General features: G+C 41.4%; 1 protein-coding gene across 1 annotated transcript in view; it reads left to right on the forward strand.

Moving 5' to 3' along the window:
• The window catches only part of SEMA5B (semaphorin 5B), a 402,471-nt gene that overhangs the window by 186,726 nt on the left and 188,317 nt on the right, over nt 1-27,428 (forward strand). The window lies entirely within an intron of this gene.

The raw sequence follows: 27,428 nt of genomic DNA on the forward strand, positions 1-27,428 counted from the left end.
GCCATAGGACAATCCAGCCATAGTGCCTTTGTGTTAGTCAGTTTCTGTTGGCTCCTTTCTGTTACTGGCAGATTTATAAGAGGCTGAGACACATAGAGACCATCTCCTACTCAGGTAAAATACTCCTCTCTCTCTCTCTCTCTCTCTCTCTCTCTCCCTCCCTCCCTCCCCCCTCCCCACTATTATCATATGAAAAACTAGGCATGGAATGTAGAAGTGGGATCTTTTGAAGGTGCTTCTTAAATATGATGGGAAATACATGTTCCTTTTACTGATAACTAATCAAGAGCTTTTGTTCCACGAGGACAACGCTTGCATTTAGGTACTTCATTCTGTCCCGGAACAGGGCACCAAACTTGAGTCCTGCATGCAAAATACCAAATATTGCAAATAGAGCTTTGTGACAAACAGATCAAACTTAACTGATCCATAAATCAGATGGGACATTAATGCTGTTCAAAATGTTTGATTTCAGCAACTTTCCTAGTGCAACAGGCTACAAGCAAATTGTTGAAAAATTCAAAGGGGACAGGGAAGCTTTAACATAACCCCCACCCTCCAATTGTATTGTTTGTTTTAAAATTAACACAAGTGAAGTAAGAGACAAGATCAACAATCAGCACTTCCAGTATTTAGTAGATACTACCCTTTTCCAACTCTCAAATGGAGTATAGACAGTTTAATTCAAACAAGTATGAGTTTGTTGCACACAATATCTACATGGTCGATGTAGCCACCTGGGTACCTTGTGTCCCAATGCCTCTAATCTTCTGGGACAATGTATGCCTTGTTTTAAGGGACGAGTCAGGGTGAGCCTTGGTCATAGCACTATTTGACTTGAAATCAAGTAAGTTAAATGGGGGCTGGGGCTGGAGTGGCAATTGGTTATTTTATCCTTTTTAGGCTTCTGCTAAGAGCCTAAATTTTAAATAAGGTATTTTGATCTAAGATCCTTTGGAAAATAAGCTTGACCAGTTGCTGATGGGGCTGCTGTGTGGAAGCACAATTAGTATTGGTCTGCATTCAGTTTTGAGCTTGAGAACAAAGGCCGTTTTAAAATGAACCGTCTTCTGTTGTTGTTTACATTCCCTTGTGTCTACTTATGTATACCATATGCGTCTTGGGTCAAAACGTGCAAAAGAAAAATGTCTAATTTGATTGAGATTAACAGACAGCAATTTACTAATTTTGGGAGATACATTCTTTGCTTTTCTGCAGTCTCTTTCTCAGTCCCACAGAGATTACCATAGGCAGCTGCTGCTAGTCACCGATATTTATATAAAGATACGTAATGTATTTTGTACTTGAGGACTTGTCTGTACCAGCGCGGCGCTTACGCCATTTCAGATAGTACAGAGTGGCAGGAATTACTGTGAATAATGACTTCCCTGTGACAGCTTTATCCTGCCAGTAATATGTCATTGTGTATGACTTCCAATTAATCATGCAAACAACAAAAACATTGCATCTGGTGACGATGGCACATCCATTAATAGTGGAGGGATTCTTGGCTTTGTGAACACAAAGTGCCGTCTCAGACTCCTGGCTATTCAGGCACTTTAATCAGCAAGTTCCAATATAGGGCACATTCTCTTCTCCCCGCCTCTCTCCAGTCTCTGCACTCCAGCGCATTTATCGGCTACTGCTGTGATCTATTGCATGGCAATACAGAACATCTCCCATCTCTATAATAGTCTGACATTGTGAGGTTTTTAAACGATCGTATGAATTCGACTTTGAGTTCCTCTACACTGACCTTGCTGTAATCAAGGATTCCGCTCCCACCCCCATGTTGTGGAGTGAAGCATGAGAAATGGAAGGGAAGAGTTAGCTGGTGGATTGACTTCTGATGGCATTTTGTATAGGTTCTGTGCAACATGTTGTGCCTCCGAGTTGAGTGGGACTAGGCAATCAGCACTGTTGGGAAGCTGCTAATAACAAGAACTTGAATGCCACATAGGCCGTATGTCAGTGATGCTCTGAAGTATAATGCAGTTAAGTGATTTGGTGACACTGGCTTTATTTGCCCTGATGAATTATTATCCGTTGCCATTGCATTCTTGGCCAGAGCCAATAAGTGTTTGATTGGGCAAAAATTGCAGACTAAGCTGTTAATGTCATGCAGGATTTTAATCTGACCCCCCTCCCTCCAAATCTATGCGTAGCACTCACATCTCCTGTAAACATTAATAGATTACTGACTTTGTAGTGTCTATGTGCTGGATTTAATAGAAAACTTATTTTTAATGTAACCACTGCAGGTAATTATGTTGATAGGTCTTATATCGATAAAGCATTTAATATTCATGCTGGCTTTTTATCCAATGCTAAAGAAACATTCCAATGGGCTATGATACTTCCCCTCCCCCAAAATTTGAAATTATTGACTTGCTTAAAATGTGACACTTTCTGATTAGAATGCAATCATAGGCTTGGCTTTCACCAATGCTTTGGACTGAGTACTTAAGGAACAAACAAGACCTGAGAACGTCATAGACTTCTCAAGCGAATGTCCTGGTCCATTTGGACTGCCCCCTGTCCCTCCAGGGCTATCTGACATCACTGTCCTGTGGGAAGGAAGACAAAAGAGGGAGACAGGAGAAGCAAATAAAATATCTAGCTGGACAACCCACCCCCTTCCCTGAGTTAACTGACATCTACTGCTCTGTGGGAAGAAACATCAGATGCTAGGTCTTCCTCAAGTGGAGCTAGTTTGTTATTTAGGTTTTCTTCTTTGAGGATGTCTTGTATTGTATCTTTTGTATTTTTTATATATATAAATATATATAAATAATGTAATCCACTTTGAGGATTCTAGTCAAAATGTGGGAAATCTACTAAATAAATAAATGAACACCATTTAGTAGACCTCCAAATGCTAATGTATTGAAGTGATTTGGTAACATTGGCTTTATTTGCCCAGTCAAATGTTTTTCCTATTCAGCTACACATTCGGTCAAAAACCAACAAAAAGGCATTTTAATTTGGTATGTGGCTTTGTAAGAGTTTTGATTTATTGTCTAATGTTCTGTGAACAGACAGTTAATATGTTTATGTATCAGAGCTTCTTAGATGTTGCTTGTACTCAGGTTAGAGGAGTTTATTTGTTTTATTCATTTCTTTTTAAATATATCCTCCCTTTTGTTTCTGAAAATGGTAGCTAACAACCAAATTAACAGTGAACATTACAAAAGCAGTATGCAATCCAGATAGACCAGACAACAATGTACCAGCAGCAATGAACATCGACATCAATAATAAAACTTGGTGGAGATGAAATTTCAAGAACGGCTCTGGGAAAACACTCATTGGAATAGTAATGTTTTGAGTTGTTTTATGAGAGCCAGGATCAAAGGGTGCTGGTGGAACTTTCACGGCAAGGCGTTCCAAAGTCTGGGTACAATGACGAAAGCTTCTTCTGCATGCCCACTCTCTGGACCTAATCTGTGGTGAGACATGGAGTGGGGCCTCCCCCAGTGATCAAAAGTATACAAGGAGATTCACGGGGCCTTCCTTGAGTTGAAAGCTTTTATCACCATACATGGCCTGGTCAGTGAGTCTTGTTCAAGCAAAGCAAGCCAGGGCCAGTGTGGACTGAGTGCTGGACTGGGACTCAGAGATTATATAATAAAACAGCAGAGATAAACTACAGGTGGGGAAATTCTTTTGAAACCAGGGTGAAATGGTTAGAATGCTGGACTGGGACTTGGGAGACCGGAGTTCTAGTGGCCACTCAATCAGGAAGCTCCTTGGGTAACTTTGGCTAATCACTGACACTCAGCCTAACCTACCTCACAGGGTTGTTGTGAGAATAAAATGGAGAGGAGGAAAAACATGTAAGCCGCTTTGGGCTCCTTGGAAGAAAAAGGGCAGGATTAAATGTGATAAGTAAATCTGACCATCTCTTTGTTTAGCATATGTACTTTTCCTTCAGGTCAACTGCCAATTTTAGGCTAACTGTGTCTAATCTTTAAAACCAATAACCCAATCCACTAGTTAATTCTGAATTGTCTGGCAAAAGGGGGAGGGAGCCCCTCCTTGTGCAGTAAAAGTTACTAGTTTGGAAAAGTGTAAAAGAATAGCAATGAGGGGACATTTAATTATATCAATTATAGCCTGGAGATATCTGTGGTGCAAAACTTATGAAAGAGTTTTAAATACAAATAAAGTTTTGAAAAGTAAATTGGAGGGAAGAAATCTGCAATCATGGAGTCTTATAATCAGATCACACAGGCAGGAAAATATCCCTGGGCATTAGATGGGGGTCGAAGTATTTAGGGAAATGCCATGCTAGGTCTACCATGAAGTATGAATCTAGCTTTGAAAGAGGAAAAGTTCTTTGGATCCCTCTGCCTTGTTGCTACAGAAACAGTACTTGAGCTCTGAGATACTATGAATAAAATAATTGCTTTGATATCCCTCAGGGTATTTGTAATATTACTGTTGGTTAATGATATTAATTCATTTTACCATTAATAAAATTCAACTGCTTCAAATTAAGCATTACATTTCAATTAACGGCCTACCAATGACTTTTATAGTCTAGAGCAATGATGATCAACTTGTAGCCTATAGAAACCTTGAAGTGTTTTGATTCCTAGTGGTCCTACCAAAAATATTTTTAAGTTATAAGAAATAAAGATTCTATATTTTATTGCCTCTTGTTACCGAATATCCTCTCTGGACACAAATATGAGTATGCAGACATTTAGAGATGATCCAGTAAAGCACGTGCACACAAATATGCACACACACACGTACTCATAGTACATGACCAAGTGTTGATATCCTTGTGTAAAAATTGCTTGCTGTATTGCCCCAAAGAGTATCTCCCTGCCTTGACTTGCTCTGTATTAGGCTGAACTACCATATTCTGCCAAATACTCAGAGTCAGCTGGTGTGGGGTGTTGTCTGTGCAGGCTCTGCATCAAGAAGTTTGCCAATACTATGTAATATACAAACGTAGGTGTTCGTACAATGTCTGAGTACATGTGTTCCATAACTGCAAAGCCATAATTACTGTAGTATGACCTTATGTGGACCTAGATCACTGTGGACTAAAACTAATACATTAATTTACATTCTTATCTAGCAGCTACATCTTTAATAATTTTCTCTATAGTAGGCCGGGGGGGGGCATTATCTGGATATAGACCTTAGTGTGGGGGTAGGAGGGCTTTGAAGATCTGGATCAGGCCCTCTACACCTGTCTTGCACCAAAATAAAAATTATAAAAAAAGACATAGCTGTTTCATAAAGATTTAAAATGACGTCTGTTTTGGTCCTAAATATCTCCTGACATCAAATGGTCCCTGAGATGACGTAAGTTTGCTATCTGTGGTCTGGAGCGCTGAAATACTTTTATTTAATTAATATTTTATTGCATCACACTAATTTTCAAGGAGTGATTGAAAGCCCATCTGATCTGAGTTCTGACCCTCTCTGCTGTGTTTCTTGTGGGAACTTCTTTTTCATGTGACATTATGCAGAAAGGTCACATTTCCAAAAGGCTGGAATCTGTTCCAGTCACTTCCTGAATTTGTGATGATCCTTTTTTGGATACTTTTTAACATGAGGCTCATGATATACAGGGCACCCCAGGTGGACCTGTTTAAATTAATCTAGTAATAATTGATTCAAAAGAGATTTGGAGGACAGAATTTGCATAAAAGCCATAATGAGAGCAAATCCTCTGAGGCCCAACTGAACAGCTAAGCCCCTGAATAACTTACGTCTTCTAAACCAATTTGGTTCCATGCACATTTCAGAAGGGCTGGGTTGTGTAAGGTGATGAATGGGAAATCTATCCTTGCTAATAGAGAGGTGCAGCTGACAACACTTGAAAGACTGCTGGCCAGTGAGAGACACGAAAGGAGTCCTCGTGTCCTCTCTCTAAAGCACATGACTGTACAGACATTTATCTAACGGCATTTCATGCATGCATGTTCATCATTTGCTTTCTTCAGCTTCAAGAAGTGACTTGCATTTGTGAATGAGACTCTGCAAATCAAATACCACAGATAGGATTTGCATGCCAGTCACTGCATAAACATAATGCTGTACTGTAGAATCAGTTCATGCACACATTATAGACAGGGTCATACGGTACATTCTAAGATGCTTTTCTGCAGAGTGGCCCTCTGACTGCAGCAGGGTGGGTGAACTAACATGCGAACCAGTGTAATCATGTTGACAGGTGCTGCTTGGCACAGGTGAGATGGCTGAACAATTTGCTGGTGCAATCGTGAATTACTGGCGGGAAGCAGTTCTTGTCAAACATGGTTGCTCTGGCTTATATTTCCTTTGCTTGCTTGTGCATGGGTTTACACTTTGGAGTATAACAACCAGCCGTATATGTTGAGTAATCAATTTATTCAAGCAAAAGTGATCTACATACATGTATGGAAAGGTCCTAAGATAGCTGGCAGTTACCCAGTCCTGCTTTGGAGGCATTTGATGAAGGTACTTCATCCTTTAGAGAAGCTATATAATTTAACCATGATATACTGAGTGCCTTTAAAAGCCCAATGAATGCAAATTGCTGAAATCCTGATTGCATATTGCTACTTAACCGAAATAATTCACTATGGGCCCTTACTTTGAATGTGGCAATAAGATTTTTCAACCAGAGAAAGAGTTGAATTTATGGAACATTTTGAATTCTAACTTCAGTATTCATTACAGTTTCAAGATGCAGTTGTGACTGTGGATTTGTCCTGATTGAGAAAAAGATAATCTCACTACTTCAGCTGCATGTATTACATTTCTGGTGACCACGTGTGTTTAAAAAAAAACCTGTGGTTCATCAACATGAGTTCTATTGTTTCTCCATTGTGCTGAGCATCTACCATCTTTCCTGGTGATTCCTGCCTAGAGGTTACATGGCACTACTGCCACTGAGCTCCCTAGGAACCAGAACAGCCATAGAGCGATGTACCATGTTTGTGCAGTGCGTTTAATCCTTTTTGACAGCATTTGGGGTGCAGAAGCCACAACACATATCTGCAGAGAGGCAGAATGATAGGATATGAATACCAGAACTATACATTGACCCTGTTCAGATGACACTCTAAGCCTCAGAGGTTAAGCATTTCGAGCTAAACCTTATGGCTTAGTGTTCCATGTGAACCATTCTGAACCATGGTGGCTACATAACCACGGTTTAAATGTGCTCACTAAGCATTTGCTGCAAAAGGGTTAGCGGCCGAAGCATGGCTTAGCGTGCTGTCTGATCAGGCCCATTGTTTGGTGCCTTTTTGTAAGTATCATATGGATCTATAACTTTACAGTCCCAAACGGAATTGGTGGTAGCTATGGGAAATCATTGGCACACAGGAGCTTGACAGGTAATTTCATAAGGTATAGAATAGGATGTTGAAAACATTCTGCCCCAGAAGAATATGGCTGGCTAATATGCTTTGTTTTGTTTCTCTTCAGAAAAGAAAGAAAGATCCTATTAATTCCAATTTCCATTGATATGGGTACATACAAGCATATCTGATGGACATCTTGTGCAGCTTCTTTCATTATTTCTATACTGGAATTGGTGTTTTAAAAAAATGCTTAATGAACACTTTCAAAACATAATGAAATACTTATAACTGATGATTTTTGTCTTTTTTAATTGTTTGCTTTCTGGTTTCTGCACCCCCCTTGCCCACATTTTACGACTTTATTGTTAAGTGGATCTAGTTGACCATGAGGGTTATAAACACTATTTTCAAATGGAAAGCAAGATGGTCTGGATTATAAGCCATCCAAAAATACTTTCAGCCACTTTCAACCTAGCTGTGTCGTCGGACAATGGAGAATAAACCCTAGGTTTATCCATTTGGAGCTAAACATCAGGCACAGTGTTCCCTGACTTCATTGTCACTAAGGTCAGAAGTAGGTTTTATAGTGAAATCCTCTGCCCAAGCTATCAAATCTGCGTTCTGAGAGAATAGTTTGCCTTAAAGTCAAAACTCGCACTCCATTTAGGCATGGGTGGATTTTCCAGGCAACTTCCATATTTATATTTGTGTGCTAACGTCTTGTGTGCATTCTTGGTTCTTGTGATTAGTTAACTAACAGTGCTGTGAGCAGTAGGTTGGACTGCAGGATGTTGTATCTCAAAAGCTCTATTAGGGAAGCGAGTTGTGCATGTTTACTTATTTGCACACAGTTCTTGTAGCAACCTGAGAATCAGATCTAAACAGAAGATGGAGACATTTGGAGAAAATTACATGTATTATGGTTGTTCCATTGCTTTTTTCAGTATTATTAATCTTCTAAGGGAGCGTGTGTGTGCATGTGGTGTTTTGGTTTCAGTTCTCACTGGCAACTTTATGTGGGGAAGTTCTGCGCACTTTGTAGCAGCAGCAAGTGGAAGTAATTTTGATTTGAATATTTACTAGCTGTGTGTCTGCAGTGACATTGTGCAACTGCGTGCATTTCCAAGAAACATGCTCCCCTCTAAAATTACATCCATCCAGAGTGCAGTAGTTGGTGCTGTGGAAAGTAGCCCCATCGACTTGGCAATGGGGGAAGTTAATGTAGCGCAGCAGCTGCCTGCTGTTGAAGGATGTATACAATAATGCCAGAGTGCTGGGCACAACAGTGGGAGGGGAAGAAAATCTGTTTGTTTCTGTTCTGAAGCTGAGGCATTTATGGGCTCTTTGGATGCCTTGTGGCTTGGAGCTTGTTTGTAAAAGGTGATGCTGTGAAATCTGGAGAGGCTACAGTGACATATTCAAACTCCTTGTTTTGAAGGCCTGCAGGATGCGGAGCGTGGATTTCAATGGTGTTTAGACCTTATTCCATATAATGAGACAACAACTTTATTACAAAACAGATATCTTGTAAATATTAAGCGTGTGGTTTCTCTGCTGCACATGTATGCCTCTTTGTTGTTGTGACATTAATTTAGAAGCTTTTCACAGCGAGCTTTGGAGTGCAGAGGCTTTTGCATTAATACGATACCAACTGAAGCAAACAAAGGAACACTTTTATATAGAGCCTTGAGTTGCCAAGAGATTCAGTTGGACTAAGAAAGTAGTGGGATAATCATCAATACCAGAAAATTTTAGGAACGTATGAAGTGGAGCTTGGCTAAGTCTATTTTGGATTGGGGGGCCATATTTTTAGCCTATTCTTAAGCTTCAAAAGCATGACAAACTTTCTTTAACAGATTGTTTTTCTCCCTTTTAAATGTATGCAATAGCATGCATACGTTATGTAGATTGTAAAGTGTGATGAACCTATGTGCATCTAATTTCGCTGTTTATACAGGTGTCTACAATTTTGGGTTGGCCGTTCCCAAAAGAAAGTCTCTCTGTGTGTGTGTGTGTGTGTGTGTGTGTGTGTGTATGATGCGAGCTGTTGGGTGCTGCTATCTGGAGGCAGTATAGACTTCTTTGGGAAGTGGTGTTCAATGTCTTCTCCCCTCCTTGTCCTTTCCAAAAGCAGGAAGCATATGCTGCTGGGCAACATTGCATTCCACACGTATTTATTTATTTTATTTTTATTGCATTTGTATACCGCCCGATAGCTGAAGCTGTCTGGGCGGTTCACATAAGATAAAAAACACTTAAAAACAATATACAAAAATCAAAACCACAAAAACATGCAAAATGCATATACATTTAAAACCACTGTAACAACTTTACAAATGATGAGCCAAAAAAACAGACCCAGTCTCATTACATATTGCTAAATGCCTGCTCACTTTGCTTGCTTAGAGGCAGGAAAAGTATGTGGGGGGGGAAACAAACATATTTGTTTTCAGAGAAGTGATGTGAGAGAATGGATCACTTCTGTCCTACATCCTCTTGGTTGAGGAGGAAGAGCTCAGTGGTAGAGCACATGTTTTAAGTGCAGAAGGTCCCAGGTTCAATCCAGGTAAGGCTGGGAAAAAAGGCCTGCCTGAAATTCTGAGGAGCTGCTGCCAGTCAGCGTCAACAGTACTGTGCTAGATGGCCCAATGGGTTGACTCCGTATAAGGCAGCTTCCTGTGTTGCGTCCAATACCTTTTAAAATGTTTTATAAGAGCAACCCCCACTGTGTCTCCAACTGTATTGATTTACATTTCAGTACTGAAATGTCATTGAAGTTTTATGTTAAGCAGCCTAATTGCACAAGAGCCAAGGCAAGTTGTGGGCTGCAAATTAAATTGGAAGATTTTATGTGTGTCTGACATTCAGGCCTCATCGTCTGGTTGCCTATGCTACACTCTTCCCGGATTGCTTCCCCTCCCCTTCCGACGGTCTTTGTTTTCTCCAGTTCTGTAAACTTCTGTAAAACTGAATCAGTCAGCATGTCTCAGCAGGTTGTGTTGGGAAATAGTCTCAGATTCTCAGAGTGGCAAAAGAAGCCCCATAGGGCACAATCCCATGCATGTTCAGACAGAGAAAAGGCCTATATGTTTCAGCATTCCCCAGCCAGCCCATGCTAGCTGGGGAATGCTGGGAGTTTAGGCCTTTTTTCTGTTTGAACATACTTAACATTGTGCTCTTAAGAGTTTTAAGTTGACACAACACAGAACCATTCACTTAGCTGAGTTAGAATCACTATACAGGTTTATGGTAATCTTTTGATTTTAGTGTTATACATTTCTGCTTCAGATAATTAAACTGGTTCTCTAATTCATTAATTAGAAAAGCATTCCCCTTTCTTTAAAAATCAAGTGTGTATGGAACTGATGCGCTTTAGGCATAAGTTCTCTGCTGTGTAGGGAACAGCTAAGGCTTTTATTACATGTTTATGCTGCCCAATAGTCAAGGCTTTCTGGGCAGTTCACAATTAAAACTATAAAATACAACAAATCAAAGCATAATATAAAATACAACAAATCAAAGCATAATATAAAGCTTTAAAAGTTTTAAAATATCATGTAAACTCAAAATAAACTCAGCAGCAGTTAGAACCCAGGGAAAGTCGGTGCGAAAAGATGTGTTTTCAGGAGGTGTTTAAAGGATTTTCCAAACTGCATGAGGGAAGTTTTTCCAGATGGTGGGTGCCACTACAGAGAAGGCCCGTCATTGATGTTCTTCATGGTGACATTCCATTCATTTCATAATGACCAGCAAGATCTCCTATGAAGATCTTAAATGTTGTCTGGGTGTATATAAGGGAAGGCTAGGTATCCTTGTCCCAAGTTATTTATGGCTTTATAGGATATTATCATAACCTTGTATGTACTTAGGTAGCCAACAGGCAGCCAGTGATTTCTTTTAGCACTGGTGAGATGTGAGCATAGCTAGGTGTCCCTTTAAGCACCCCAGCTGCTGCATTTTGCACTAGCTGCAGCTTCTGAACCATGCACATGGGTTGCCCCACATAGAGCACATTGCAGTTGTCTAATTGTGAGGTTACCATTGCATAGAAGACTGTGGCTAGGTTAATCTTATCCAGGAACAGTCATAGTTGGCATACCGGCCATGGTTGGTAATGAGCACTCCGGGCCACCTAGGCCTCCAGTGACAGAAATGGAAACAGGAGCACCCCAAAACTACAGACCTGCTCCTTCAGAGGTAGTGCAGCCCCATCCAGAACAGGTAAACACCCCAATTCCTGGACATGGGGACACTCAACTCATAGGGTCTGCCTTATCAGGATTCAGCATCAGTTTATTGGCCCTTATCCAAGACATAACTGTATCCAGGCACCAGTTCATAACATGCACGGCCTCTCCCAATTCAGATGTCACAGAGAAATAGAGCTGGGTGTCATCAGCATACTGGTGACACCATACCCCAAGTCTGATAACTGCTCCCAATGGCTTCATATAGATATTAAATAACATTGGGGACAAGATGGTGCCCTGTGGTACCCACAGTTCAGCTGCCATGGGCCTGAACCGCAGTCACCCAGTGTGATTCTCTGGAACCGATCCACTGTAAAACAGTGCCTCCAACACCCAACTCATGGAGGTGATCCAGGAGGATAGTGTGCTCAATGATATCAAAGGCTGCTGAAAGATCAAGAAGAAGTAACAAGGTCACATTCCACCTGTCTCTGTCCCGAGGAAGGTCATCTATCAGGGTGACCAAGGCTGATTCCATCCCAAAATGAGGCCTGAATCCAGACTGGAATGGATCCAGATAATCTGTTTCATCTGCAGTTGCACCTGCAGTTGAGATGCCACCACTCCTGTTTTGGAGGAAGACAGCCCTAAAAACTGAGGACGACAATGCCCCTCTGGGGTCTCAAAAGGAGAAATCCCTCTTGCAACAGGCTATTTATATTCTTGGGGCAGATCCTTGGCTGTCCCCAAAACACATTATTGGCATTATTCAAAATTATTGCCAGAACCATCCAAAATTAAAAGGTTCTAAGAAAGCCAAAGCCCACTTGTGTTGTAAAATAGCTCTATGGCAAGGAATACAGATTGCAGCTTTAACGTCTGAAAATGCCTGCAATTGACAGGAAAATCAGGAACTAACCCCCCCCCAAAATATTGTGGTTGAACAGATGGCAGGTAGCACGGACAGCAAATTAGCAGACAAAGAATGTAGGATTGTGACTCTAGAAGACACAGGACTTTGGTAGACCTACCTTAAAATCTGGGCGTGTGGAGGGGTGAGCTTGCACTGCAACTAGCGCGGGCTGTAACTCTAATCCACACATCACACGCGACGGGCTAAAGGAAAGCCCCATCACGACTGCCAATTTTTTTTATTTTTAAGGGCCGGGTGCACAGGAGGTAAGTTTGCCCCCAATCTCCCCCCCCCCGGCTGCGATTTCCCCCCCCCCGGCTGTGATCTCTCCCCCTGCCCCGTGCGTGGCTTCTCCTGGCTACGCGCAAGTAAGCCGCATAGCTGGGAAAAGCTGCGGAACGGGCTAGACCTCCTGCGGTCCCGGGCTCAGCCCGGGACTGCGGAAATACCGGGCCAGAAGTGGAGCCTGTTAACCTGGGGCAAGGGAGGGTTGACCCCTGCCTGACCCCGGGATTCCCTGTACGTCATCTGGACACACAGGGGCGAGCCCGGGTATTAGCCTGGGCTAAACTCTGGTCTAGCAAAGCCCACAGTCTCCAGGCTTCAAAATGAAGCAAAGTTCCTTGGTTACCAAATAGATAGTTAAAGAACAAATTTTCTACCCCCACCCCACCCTTGTCCTGTACATATAGCCTGCTTTCTATGGTAAGAAAGCAGGCTTCTGCTGCATCTCATACATAAGAGAAAGTGATTTTGCCAGCCGCTAAAGCAGCAATACAGTAAGCATACAATCACCCACCATCTCCAATACAGTAAGCTTACAATCAGTCACTTGAGTATAGCACCTGTGGCACCCAAAGTAACCCCATATTTTAACTTGACATTCTCTCGGACACCTTACTCTAAAATGGGGTGTTTGTGACTTGGCAATAGTTAGCATAGATCTCTGGATATAGGAAAGGGAAGCAATCAGGAGGGAAGTGGCAGATCTCTGCCAATATTGTAGACTTCTTCTGTGTTTAATGCAGGTTCGTAGCCAGTTGAGGATGGCTTAGCAAATGTTGAGACATGTCGTCTGTTTCACTAGTAAGGTGGGAAAAAAGCTGCTTTTATTTCTCGGTCTCTCTCTTTTCTCAGGGGATTTCTCAGTGTGACATGCATCTTGGAACCATACCCAAAAAGCACAGAGCTGGAGCATGTTCAGTTCCCACTTGCCCTTCGGCCACTAGATGGCAAAAACACCAACGTATCTTACAGATGGGGAAAGCTTTGAGGGTCATGGCCCACTCAGGCATATTCCAGACACCGTCCCTGAATTTCAGTCTGGGTGTGTTTGCATGAAGCCTCTAATCCAGCCCTCTTGCTTACAAAAATTATAAGGAAAAGTATGCTCAGTAAGACAGAAACCTGCTCCTGTGTTTCTGTGCTCTGCCCAAGGAGTGCAAAGACATTAGGAGGAGGTTTAAATTTGGCACTAATTTTTATTTTTATTTAAAATGGTTATTTTGTTAAAATTATTTAATACAGGGGAGGGTACACTCCAGACTGTGGCCTGAATCTGGCCCACGGAAGGCAATGCAATATTAAAGCCTGCAACAGGTTTCCAAAAAACATAGATAGCTCAGTATTAGACAGCTCATCTTCTGCTTCTGTCCAAATTCAAACTTTCTACGGACTTTTGCTTTGCCCTTCCCCGTCATCTTATGATTACCCCATTGTTGAGTAATCTGTCCAGAAGTTCAGACAAATTTTATGTTAAGTTTCTGTTGGAAGAAACAAAGTTACTTTTGAGTTACTCCTCAAAAGTAACTTTGGCTGTTGCTAAATTTCTTACAGTGGCAGCCAGGATTAGAGCTCTCTGTGTATTAGGCGAAAGTTGACAATAGCTCTAACTGTCTGATGTTTCATGTTTGATTCTTGTTTTTTCATGGATCTATGGATCACAATAAAGATGTATGGTATGGCTCTGCCCCTCCCATTAGCTAATGAATGTCACCTTCCAAAGTCAAGTGTGAGTTTTCCAACCATCAAGGCTCATTAATATTCTTTTGTTAAGTCCCTGATTACCATCAAGATTGCCATGCAAAGCCATGGTAATAGGGCCATTCATGATGATCAGGAAAGGCCAATTTAACATTAATTTCTACTGACCTGACACCATCAGCACTGGGGAATACATTAGGGGGGATTTTCTCTAGCTTATTTTATCTCAGGTTTATTGTTGAAATAATTATAGGAACTTCCTTTGTCAAGCCTCTTCTCTTTGGTAGTGGTGGTTCTGTGTTGTAAAAAGATGAAGCCAGAAGACTCATTTGGAGGATTCCTTGGCCAGTCGAAATGGTTCATTTAGACTATGAGTGGCAGAAATTCACATCTCAGTACTTGAAATCAGGTCTTCTACAATCCTGGGTGAAATGGGCAATCTTGCACTCATGGCCTTTATGGGAAATGAAGCTTCATTGTGCCTATTAACCAGAATACTAGGGAAGATCTCTGGTAATCATGGATTGGGTGCTGCCTAATCATGCAAAGTCCAAGGTTTATGTGTATATGATTTTTATTCTCTCCCCTAGGGAGACATTTTTCTCCCTGTCTTATAATACTAGAATTCAGGGTCATCCCATCAAGCTGATTGGTGGGAGATTCATGACGGATAAGGACGCATTTCTTCACCCAGTACATATTTAAATTATGGAATTCACTTCCGCAAGATGTAGTGATGGCCACCAATTTGGATGGCTTTAAAAGGGGATTGGACAAATTCATGGAGAATACGGCTGTCAAAGGTTGCTAATCTTGATGGCTATATGCTACCTCCACTATCAGAGGCAAGTACGTCTATGTACACCAGTTGCTGGAGAACATGGGCAGGAGGATGCTGTTGTACTTGTGTCCTGCTTGTGGTTTTCCCACAGGCAGCTCGTTGGCTATTGAGTGAACAGAATGCTGGACTAGATGGAACTTGATCTGATCCAGCATGGCTCTTCTTATGTTCTACTATCTGGGCAGGGTCAGCAGTAGGAGTGCACCCCCACCCCCGCTCTCCCAGCAAGGAGGTCTTTAGCTCTGAATAAATATTTTCATATTCCACAACACTTTATCAAAAATGGCCCATTGCTCCTGATTAAATATAAAGGAATAATTTAGGAAAATAACTTTATGGCACTAGATGGTTTTACATAGAAATTTACAAGGCAAATAAATCCACCCTTATTCATAATGAATGTTAGATTTTAGTGGGTAATATGATGAATCATAATAGTGTCACCCTTATAACTAAAAACTAATATCGAAGTGGATTTAATAATAATAGAATTATTGCCACTTTGGAGTACTCCTGCATTAAATTTTCTATATATCTTGATTATTTGTAGGACTCTGGCTAACGATAAACAGAACTTCGATGAAACATGAAGTAGTTTAAGAGGGAAACCAAAGATATTATATTCTTGATCTTGATGAACACCCTGTCTCAGATTCTGTGCAAAATAATAAAAGATACACATAAAAATATTGGTACTGTTGGCCTGATTTGAAGACTAGTTGTTAATGGTGGAACTCACAATTGGGATTGGCTGACTGATCCCAGATGCATGAAGTGTTAGCCTATAACTTACAGGTTACAGTAACCTGTAGGTTTCGTTGACAGTAGTCCATGAAAGCTTATGCCAAAATAAATTCTTAGTCATTAAAGTGCCACACAACTCCTTGTTTTTGCTGCAACAGATTAATACGGCTATGGAAAATGTTATGAACAAGATGCTTCTCTTTCTACTCCTTGCTATCTGACCTATTGTAGCTTCCTGTACACACCATAGCACAAAGCATTGAAGAGCAGTAAGGGGGAGGTGAAGGTGAAGGTGCTTGTACCCTTCCCCTCAGGAAAGAGTACAGTTAGGTCAGTTCACCCAACATGCTAACCCACCATGAGTTATCATGTTGTCTAAATGCAGTGCATTTTTGCAGGGTGTCTTGTTAACCATGAAGTGTGGTTTATTTTTCTCAAACAAGCCACCTTGTTGGGTTGTTCAGGGTGACTAACAAGCCACACTACATGGTTAATGAGCAACCCCATGGAGAACACGCTGCATTCAGACAATATGATAAGCCACCCTACGGAAAAAGCACTGCATCCAGACAACAGGATAAGCCACTCCATAGAAAACCCTCTACGTTCCGATAGCATGATAACCCATGGTTCAACAACAACCCACACTGGGTGAGTTAGCATGCTGTGTGAAGCCAGCCTTAGAGTCTATAGTGAGGGACGTCACTGCTGAATCATAGTCAAGGTTTGTGCTCATGGTGCCCCTCTCAGGAGCTCGCTTGAATTCACACAGTCAGCATGGAGAGGAAACTAAGTGGCCAGTCACATGCCAGAGATCATGTGTATCACCTCTTGGCTTCTTTGCAATACAGCTTTTAAGGGCTGGTTTCTTATGTCATGGGAGAAATCTGGCAGACCTGGTAACTGGCTTCAAGAAAAACGGCACTTCCATGCTCCAGTAGAGGATGTTGTACTATAAACATGACTGATGTGCCTGGCCCATCATGCAATATAATTGTAACATATTGTTCTATATTGTAAGATTAATCTACTATTCATGGTATAAACATAGCTATGGGTAAAATGCACAGTATTTGCCAGGGCTGGAAGGATAACATTCCCTTTGCTTTTGCTTTTGTTTTGCAACATAAAGTTTCTGACGGGAGGAACTCAAGGGCATCTCAGTTGGTGATGGATGGATGTAGCCAGAGAGAGTCGGGCTTTATTTTTATTAAGGGAATTTAGGATTAAAAATAATAATTTTTTCCCCATATTCAGTTCACTGGACCAGTCTGTCACTGCAGCATTTCACAGCTGTCAGGTTTTATAACATTTATATCTCTTAGTGTTTATCCAGCCAATGAGGTTTTTGAATATTTTCCTGTTCATTTGTTTCTGCTCTTCTTAGATTTAATGCCCCATTTTAATAAAACTGTGAATTTAGGCAACTATAAAAAGCACCACTGTTTCAGCCTCATCCTTTCCTGCCTTCTTTCTCTCTTTTCTTAAAAACAAACAACGAACAAAACATTTTTCACACTGGAAAATCTGCTTCCAAATTACAGTAAAGAATTTCCCCCATCCCATTGTTTTATTCCCAAGATAATGGCTAGCATGCTTCATTAAAGTAGAATTCATGGGTATACTAAAAACAAAATCTAATGGGAAAGTACCAGTTGTACTTTTCAGTTTAAAGTCCGAAGGACTCAGGATGAAGCAGTTTATTTCTTGTTATTTTTCTTTTTGTGGACTTAATCAGTTCTCTATAGACCCCAAATATCCATCTCTGTGTACATGTTCCTATTAGTGCATGAAACTCTGTTCTGTGCACACAGGCCGATGCATTTCAGTCCAGGGATAAGATTTGTGCATACAATGAAAATACAGTCAGGTATGCTTCCTGTGTTGAAATGAATAGGAGAGCCCTTGAAGGCTGGGGGAACTGTGCATGGAAGAGGTGCCTGTAGGAGTAACAAATAAATTGATTACAGTAACTGGAGCTACTATAATGTAAAAATTAGTAGAAGGAAGAAAGATCTATAGAGGGAAGATCTGTCAAGTTAACCCGGCAGTAGAAGGAACTAGCAGTGGGACACACTGCCTTGAGTTACATCGTGGAAGACAGGTGGGATATAAATGAAATGACGCTTGTTACGGAAACTTCCAGCCTTAGGTTAAGTGTTGGTGATGACTGCTCAACTTCACTTAATAACTATGTTAATAGAAACATAGGAAGCTGCTTTTACTGAGTCAGACCATTGGTCCATCTAGCCCAGTATTGTCGACACTGACTGGCAGTGGCTCTCCAGGAATTCAGGCAGGAGTTTTTTGAAGCCTACCTTGAAATGCTAGAGGTCAAACCTGGGACTTTTTGCATGCAAAGCAGATGTTCTACCACTAAGCTATGGGCTTTCCCTTGAATTCTTGTTCCCTAGATGCTTGTCAAGACCCATCAGGCTCCGGGATTTAGGGAGCTGTACGCCTGCCCATGAGGATCAGAAAGCAGGTGCATGATCCAAAACAGGCAGGGGTCAAATTCCAGAATAGCAAATGAGGATTCCGGGATAGGTCAAAGTCAGGCAGAAACCAAGGACCAAAGCAAGCACACAAGAAAAGGGGACAAGAGCTAGGCAGAACTTCCATGTTAGGAGTTGCTTGGACTGAGCAATTAGTTCTGAGAGAAGTGCTGGGATTGGCCTTTGGGGTTAGCTGGTTGAACACTCACATGGGCTGGTACTGCAGGCTAGGTAGTGCTCCTGCATAGTCACACAGAATAAGAGACTTGGCATAGGAACAGCGCATTGGTGGCACAACTGGAAGCCCCAGCTCAATGTTAGTAAATGTTATGAAGTCAGTAGAAGTCAGAAACTTCTTACTAGGTCTCTAGAATGCTCTGCAGTGGTGCTTGAATTTCTTGCAGTCATTTCTGGAATATATCTGTCTACCAAAGCAGTTAAAGACAGTCTATTACAACCCCTTTTGCAAAGCTCATTGTACAAGAAAGGATTTTGTTTTAGAGTTGACTAAATTAGGCTAACATGAATTTCAGATCATGTTGCTTTAGTAGGTTGATGCACTTAAATATGAATGAGCGAGAAGAAAAATGTTTCAGTTAGAGGGCTGAGATTTAACGTAGGGAAAGGAAATTACATTCCCCATAATAGTGCATTTATTCAGCTTGGAGAAGGTCTTTCTTTTTCATTGGGGAAATGGGTAGTGGGCAGAATTTCAAAGTCGCCAATCTTCATTGTGTTTTGGTCTCTGTTCAACACATATTTGTTTAGCTAAGCGTTTCTTGATTTTAATGTCTAACTTAGTGGGAATTCTTATTTTAATTGTGAATTTTTGTTCCAATTTTACATGTTTTAACAGATTTTGTGTACCATCCAAGAATTTGTTAATGAAGAATGGTAAATAAATATTAAAATCCAAGCCAGAAAAGAATTGCTGGCTTACCCAAACTGCAATGTTGATCAAACACTCTTCCCCTTCTCTTTAAGAAATGTAGTGGTGACATAATGAACAATGAGAACAAGAAGTTAGGAAAGGAGTTTGCATTATCTCTTCAGCCCTCCAGGAGTGCTACTACACCAGGAGTGGAAGCCCCAGTGACTTGTGAAGATGTTAATAATCTTTAATCCTAAAGATTATTGCAGTGGCAACTCCACAACTCCTGTTGCAATTGGGTCTTGTGTCCTGGTGTATCAGAGGGGAAGGGACACAGAGGTCCAGCCTCCCTCCTTATCTTAGTCATTTCACTGTTGTTGGAGAATGCCAGCATACCACTACTGCTGCTGCTCCCACACTATGCCCTCCAGCAAATGTAATTTAAATTAAAGGGGGTGGGGTCTGAGGATCAGGGGGCTAGCAGTGAGGTTTTGGGATGATTGGAGTGATTATGTGAGTAGGTGGGAGTGGGCAATTTCCAAAGTTGGATTAGATCAGAAAAATAGCTTTGTTTGATTCAGGCAGGGGGTGGGAGTGTGCCCAGAGAACAACATCAGCTGTCTGGATGTAAAAATCACACACACACACACACACACACACACACACACACACACACACACACAGAGTTTTCAGCAATTTCATCAAAAGCAGCAGACCCAAATTGTCCTGGAGAATCTAACATTCTGAAGACACATTACCAACACACATTTCAGAGCTCATGTGAGTGGTCTGTATTGAGAATGGAATGTGAGCAATATTGTAGATTTATTTATTTATTTATTTATTTATTGCATTTCTATACCGCCCAATAGCCGAAGCTCTCTGTTTTGTAAGCAAGGATGCCTGTTCTGGATGCACATCCTACTCATGGAAGCTGATCTGCAGAATTGTGTATGTTAAGTCATCATTCTTACACTGTCCATGAACTTTTACATGAGAGTCTGAGTGACAGGAGCCTTAAGTTACAGACAGGCTTTACCAAAATTATTGTTAACTTAATCATCTAGTAGTTTCCTTGTACATTACAGTATCTGCATTTACTGTTTATTGTGTTCTGATGTTCTTGAGAAACATTTGACTGTGAACATTTTTAGTCTGGGGAAAAAATAAAATTAATTACAGGACTTACACCTTTGTCTCCATCTTATTAGGTTTGGAGTGATATATTTGTACTAAGGAATAGGGGTTGAGTTCTGGATGCTGGTAGTTCATAGCCTTCAGCCATCTAGTGAAGAATCATTACTATCCCACTCTGTTTCCTTGGATTCCCAAGTAATTTCTGGAGCGTGGTGAAGCTCAGCTTGCTACATAGATAGAAAGGCTACAGATAAACATCCTACTGATGACACATATTTAGGACTGCTACATTGTAAGATGAAGCTGCTATCATGTGCTAACTACGTGGTTTATTCCATCTTTAGTCTGATTCGAAATAGTTGGAAAGCTGTGTGTGCATGCTAGAAAAGAGTGAGTAAACTTCTTCTTTCCACAAAAAAGAGTTTGGAAAGCAGAAACAAGAGTTTGGGGGTGGGGTGGGGTTGAGAATTCAGAAGAATGTCCAAAGGGCTTGATTCCCTTCACTGTCTTCTGACTAATCCTTAGGGTACATGAGGTAGCAACACCTTCTCCAGATTATAAAGTGTAGAAGATGCTGCCAACTCAACAGCAGCACTGTTGTTGTTTTGCTGGTGATCAGTTCTGCCTATCTGAATCCCCTGTTTGAATTCTCACGACACCCCTAGTGCCCCATTCTAGTCCCATTACTTCCTTTTTTAAAACACAGCAGACTCTATGGCTCAGTTCAGACAACACGTTAGTCAATGCAGTGTGAAAATTCCACTCAGCAGTTGAGTTTTTAGGAGGTACTCCCCACTCAACATGTTCCAAGTCCACCGTTGTATGACTGGGCTACTGTGGAGTTGAGTAAAATTCATTGCAATGTTTGATTGACATTTGTTTGCCCTCTTTCCTCCTCTGGTCCTCCTGATGGTATCCCATCAGCCATTGCTGAAAAAAAATCCTGGCGGCTCTCCTAGAGCAGTACTCGCTCCTTTCTCTACTCTTGCCAGGGAACTCTGCAGCCAGTGGGAAAAGTCAACTCAATGCAACAGAAAACTCTGTGGAGCCCTCCACACAACACAACGGTTGTGCAGGAACTCCCCTGCACAGCGTGGATATTCAGCATAGAGTGTTTTCCTGCCAGACAACATATTTCTCAATGGTGGTGTAAAAACTCCACCACTATTGAGAAACGTGTTGTCTGAACTGAGCCTGTATCTGAAGTTTGTGCCTAATCGCTTCCCCTAAAGAATTGTCACCTTATTCAAAAACTGCTGTGCTTAGCCAGTCAATTAGACATTTCCAGCTCCTCTTTATGATCATGGAAGCGCAAACTAATTCTCAATGCAGAATCCTCTCTCATTAAAGGAATGTTTCTGGAAGAGAACATTGCGGTTGGCAGTAACATATTACTTATTTAGCTTTTTTGTATTATTAATGAGCACATGGGCCATGGAAACCTGTCAGGGGGCCTTGCAGAGCAGCGGTGTCTTATTGTTCATATAACTATCTCCGATTCTTCTGAAGTTGATGCTTTAGGGATGTGCTGTTTGCTGCCCTCAACGGCAAAGATCGTTAAGGGCCACCTACTGCACCTAGTGGTGTTCTTTGGCTGAAACATTTCTTCTAAATAAAGTTAGAAAAGTAGTCTTTTGATACAATTAAAAGTCAATTCTGCAGAAGACGAACAAATGGGAAGTTTTGGGTTAGTACTAGTAAATGTAACTGGGAATGTTGCATTAATGGCTGAGCAGTTAGGGAAGGGAAGGGCCATGCTCAGTGGTAAAGCATATGCTTTGCATGCAGAAAGTCCCAGGTTCAAACCCCAACTTCTCTGAGTAGGAAAGGATCCTGCCAGAAACACTGGAGAACACTACCAGTCAATGTTGATTATACTGGGCCAGATGGATCAGTCGTCTGACTCCGAACAAGGCAACTTCCTATGTTGCAATCTAGTTTGTCTTTATGAAACTTCTATTCCTGCAAAGTTTTTATGATACAGGCATATCAGGGCCAATTCTCACTGTCTGATGGAGTGTAGACTCAGGAGGCAGCAAAATCAATTCTTGGGTTTCCACAGGATCTTCTCTCCCATGGACTGAATGTCTCATGTCATCCAGGTGGATTGGATGTACAGTTGATATCTATGGTTTTACAATGTATCTGTTTTTAGCCCTTGCTAGTTCTGGGAAAGTAGGCAGGCAATTGTAGTAATAGCAATAGTAAAACCTGTTGTTCCAGCTGACTTAATGCCTTCCATCTGCAACTACAACCATAAAGCTACTCAATTTTTAAATGTATTTATTTCATTTATTATTACATCTATATCCCAAGGTGGCTTACAAAATCCTCCTCCTCCTCCTCCTCCTCCTCCCCCCAAGAACCCTGTTAGGTAAATTAGGCTGAGAGTCAGTGATTCAGAATTGAATGGGAACTAGAACCCGGACCTCCCAGATCCCAGGCCAACACCCTAACCACTACGCAATACTGGAACTGAAAAAACATCTTGCTCTGAGCGGAGAAAATATCTGGTTTCAAAAGGTTCCCCCCCCCCCCCAGCCTATCTCTTCTGTAATATTATATAATTTGTATTGATGCTGATTTTTAGTATTCTCATATAAACAGCTTTGTGAGCTTGCCTGAAAAGAAGTACATAAATACCTTAAGTACATAGTATTTGTTCTTAGAGTAAGGTAAACTTATTGTTGTAGGGAACATTTGCACAAGAGTTCACGTAGTGCTATAGAATATAAGTTCTAGAATAGTTCTCATGCTCCCACTTCTGCAAGTGGTTGTGCAAGTGTGTCCAAAAGTGGAAGAACATCTTTGGGATTTATTTTCAATTTCTTGTGTTGTGCTTGGTACTTGCACAAGAAAGAGCCCTTTTTGTGGGTGGAAGATGCCTTCCTAAGGAGACCAATTGCACATTGCTGCTGCCCCAAAAAGAGGAAATGCATCACCCAAAAGGGTGGCAAAAGAGGTTATATTTTTGCATATACTAATTTATATGTCTAGATGCAGATTTATAAAGGCTTACTATAATTTAAATAGAAATCCAATACATATCACTCTGATGTGGAAGACTATGGCCTGTTCAGTCCATTGTTCAGGTGTTCCTGTGGATGAGCAATCTTTAAGCCCCTGGGATCTCCTTTCTGATGGTTCTTTACCTTTAAACTGGACTTGAACTGGACAGCCCTTCAAACAGTGGATGCCTTTGAATAGAGGACTGCCCTCTGTGAATTAGGACTCATGCCTTCCATATCTGAAAGGGCACTTTTGGATCCATCCCATGGTTTCTAAAATACTTTCAAAACACTGAGAATAAGTGAAAGTTAAGGCAGCTCTTGCCCACAGGATGGTCTAATAGATAGGAAGGCAGGGAAGCAGAAGGAACACAAGAGGAAAGGAAATGAAGAAAGGGCTTACAGGTAAAAGCTGGGAGAAATAAATGTGTCTTCAAAAACACTGTTTACAAAGCAAAAGTCGTGGAGGCAAGGCGTGCCATAGATAAGGAATAACAAGGAGATGCAAACATGAGGTAATGAACCAAAGAGATTTTATGTTTGATAAGATGTAAAATGCCAATAAAATGAAGGGTAATAGATAAGCGATAAGAGAGCTAAAAGATAAGGAGAAGCCAAGGCATGAAACTCTTACAACCTGAAAGATGTTTCCATTGAATCTTATGAAGAAACAGATGCTAAGTAGAGGTAGAACAAAAAGCAAGAGAAAAAAAAACAAGCTGCAGAACTTTAAAATGGTGGAGAATGGTTGAAGAGAAGTATGTTACATGGAGAGCTGTTGAAACAGGCCAGGAATGATGTTGTTGCAGCAACAGTCCTGTGTCCCAGTTAGAGCAGAAAGAGATGTCAAGTGTGGTGTCGTGGTTTGGATTAGGGCCTCACCTACACCAAGCAGGATATTGCACTATGAAAGTGGTATATAAAAGGCAGGAGCCACACCAAGCAGGATATAGCGATATGAAAGCAGTATATGGTATGTGTCAATGGGCCCCAACAGTTGTCATTGCACTTCAATACCACTATAAACAGTAGTGTGGCTGCTGTCTTTTATATACTGCTTTCATGCCACTTTCATACTAGAATATCCTGCTTGGTGTAGATGAGGCCTAGGTCTTGGTAGACCCAAGTTCAAATTCTCAGCCATGAAAATTACTAGCCTAGCATACCTCACATGAACGTTGTGAAACTAGAAATATGGAGGAGCTCCTTGGAGTAAGTGTGGGCATATATATATATATATATATATATATATATATATATATGTGTGTGTGTGTGTGTGTGTGTGTGTGTGTGTGTGTGTGTGTGTGTCTGTGTCTGTGTCTGTGTCTGTGTCTGTGTCTGTGTCTGTGTCTGTGTGTGTGTGTGTGTGTGTGTCCAGCTGCAGCTGACTTTTTCACAGCAGGAGCATATGGAATCTCTTTTGCAATCCCTTTGGGCAACCCTGTGGATTTTACTCTCTGGACAGAGATTGTTTTGCTTTCATGTGCTCTGTCAGCGACTACACTGGTGGTAGTAGCAGTATAACTGAATTAGCAGTACAGCCCTAAGCAAGAGAACACGGAAAAAGGGAGAAAGTGAGGACAACAGCTGAGAGCACAGGCGTATGAGTGATTGCACTTGACTGGAGACCTGCAGACAACTTCAATGGAATGCCCAAGAATCCCCGCTTCTGGATTCACATGTTCAATAACTCATATGGAGGGTTCAGTTCCCAGTAAGAACCTTGCAGGACAATGAAATGAACTCACAGGGCTGGACTGTGCCATGTATGGAAGCAAGCTAGAAAGCTTCAATGGGTGCTTCACTGGGGTGGGGGTGAAACTCTGCCTTGGTATGCAAGACAACGGATCTGTCTGGGCAAATAGGGTAGCAAGGTGGTTCACCAGAGTAGAACTCTGGCCCTGAAAAGCACCAGAGTTGGGAAGAGAGAGTACTAGGAACACACCTGGGAGCCTTGCAAAACCTGGGAGATTCTTAGAGCTTTGCGACTGAGAGGCTGTCTACGTTGAGACCCATGATGGAAGAAAGGAAGAATATGCTCAGTACCTGAACTCAGGGGCATCTATAGATTTGAAAACAAAAGGATCAAGAGCTCTGGGGTAGAACAAAGGATGCAAGAGCTTGATTCTAAGGAATGAAAGGGGACCTTAGGGAAGTTTCTGACTGCATAATTGAGTAGGCTGACTGAGCATTACGAATTATGGAGTAGGCTGACTGAGCATTTGAGAGACAGGTGCAGGGTTCTGTATACAGAACAAAAGGTATGACAAGGGGTGTCCAGGTGGTGATTGAGCCAGTTGTTCTCTCTTGTGTTGGGGATGCTTCAGGAGCAGTCCATCTTTCCCACAAAGGCCAATTTAGAGGTACCCTTGTGGGTTCTTGGACTAGGAGTGGTGTCTTGGTAGTCAGGTACACATTTGCAGGTATCCAGATTTCCATGGTGGCAGCACTTTTTAATTTCAATCAGTGGAACCAGTTTGGTACCAGCTCTCCTGCTTCCATCCGGAGCTCTCATTCCTGGCAGTCTTCAAGACTCTCAGTCTTGCTGCTTTTCTCTGAACAAAATGTATACCTTAGACAAGGTGCCAGGGAGATGGAAACATGAAACAAAACTGTACATTAAGCCATTATGGCTGAGAGTCTCTCTGTAACATTTCCCACAAGTGAAACTGGAAAGGCAAAATTAATAAATACACACACATTCTGGAGGAGTTTAAGCTGACCCAGCAAGAAGTATCTCATTCTTAGATCACTCAGAAACTGAATAAAACTTTGGAAAGATGGTGTACTTTCTCACTTAGCACTTCACTTTACCTTGATTCACAGTCCACTACAGCCACAGCGATTCCTTCCCTTAATTTTAGTAGTCTTTCGTGTCAGACTGAGTTCTCATGGTGCCCGATTATATAGGTTCTTTTTCAGACACAGATCTTGCTGAATTCACTAGACATTCACCCTGAGTTTTCCCTCTCATTTATCAAGGAGTGTAGAGAAAATTTTAATTTGAGCAACATCCGCACACCCCTTCCAGGTTTCATTGAGTGGGAACTTGAAATTGTAAAGTTTAACTCCTTCCGAAGTGAATTGAAGATGATGATTATAATGATGAGGTGAAGAGCTTAGATTTATGACGTGCTAAAAACTAGAACATATGTCTTCAAAAATATTGCTTTCAAGCACCTCTTCTTGTTGCCTCTTAAAAAGGAGTCTAAGGATGCAAATCTGTGCACATTTAAACATAAAAAGGTCCTACAACATGCAGCATTCCCCAACCCAAAGCATACTGGCTGGGAGTTGCTGGACCTTTTCTCTCTCTAAACATCCATAGGATTGCACGCTAATTATCTTTGTTGTTAGCAGTATTTGCATTACTCGAATGATAAGAATGACTGTCTGCTTGGCCTGTCGGATACATTTGTTTTGTTAGCAGTTAATATTGTGGTGACAGCGTGTTGGATCCAAAAGGTATTTTCCCTAAATAAACTTATTGTCTCTGTTGTGGGAATATTTCTACTACTCAAGTGCCTTCCCCAGTAAGCCTGTGCCTTTCCCAGTTAGCCCTCATATTGCTATGGCAAATGCGGTGTACAAAGTGTTTTATGTGCATGTTACAGGTGCCCACTCGATAGTGCCTGTGGCATTACTGGTGACAAGTAACACAACACTCTCCTGCCATGCCCTGTAAACATGTTTTAATGGCCTAGGCCGCTGTGTGCTTTCATTTTTGGAATGCTCATCAAGTGTCGTGTGTGTGTGTGTGTGTGTGTGTGTGTGTGTGTGTGTATTAAACTCTTCCAAAATCTGCAAGTTTACTGTTGCCTCCTACACAACAATGCTATTTCAGGAACTTTCACTTGAAACTGCTTAATATTAACAAAACGTCCTTACTGACTGTGCCCTGTCCTGCTATGCAAAGCCACCCATATATCATCT

The sequence above is a fragment of the Elgaria multicarinata genome, chromosome 2, assembly GCF_023053635.1.
Source record: "Elgaria multicarinata webbii isolate HBS135686 ecotype San Diego chromosome 2, rElgMul1.1.pri, whole genome shotgun sequence".
In the NCBI taxonomy this organism is placed as follows: Eukaryota; Metazoa; Chordata; class Lepidosauria; order Squamata; family Anguidae; genus Elgaria; species Elgaria multicarinata.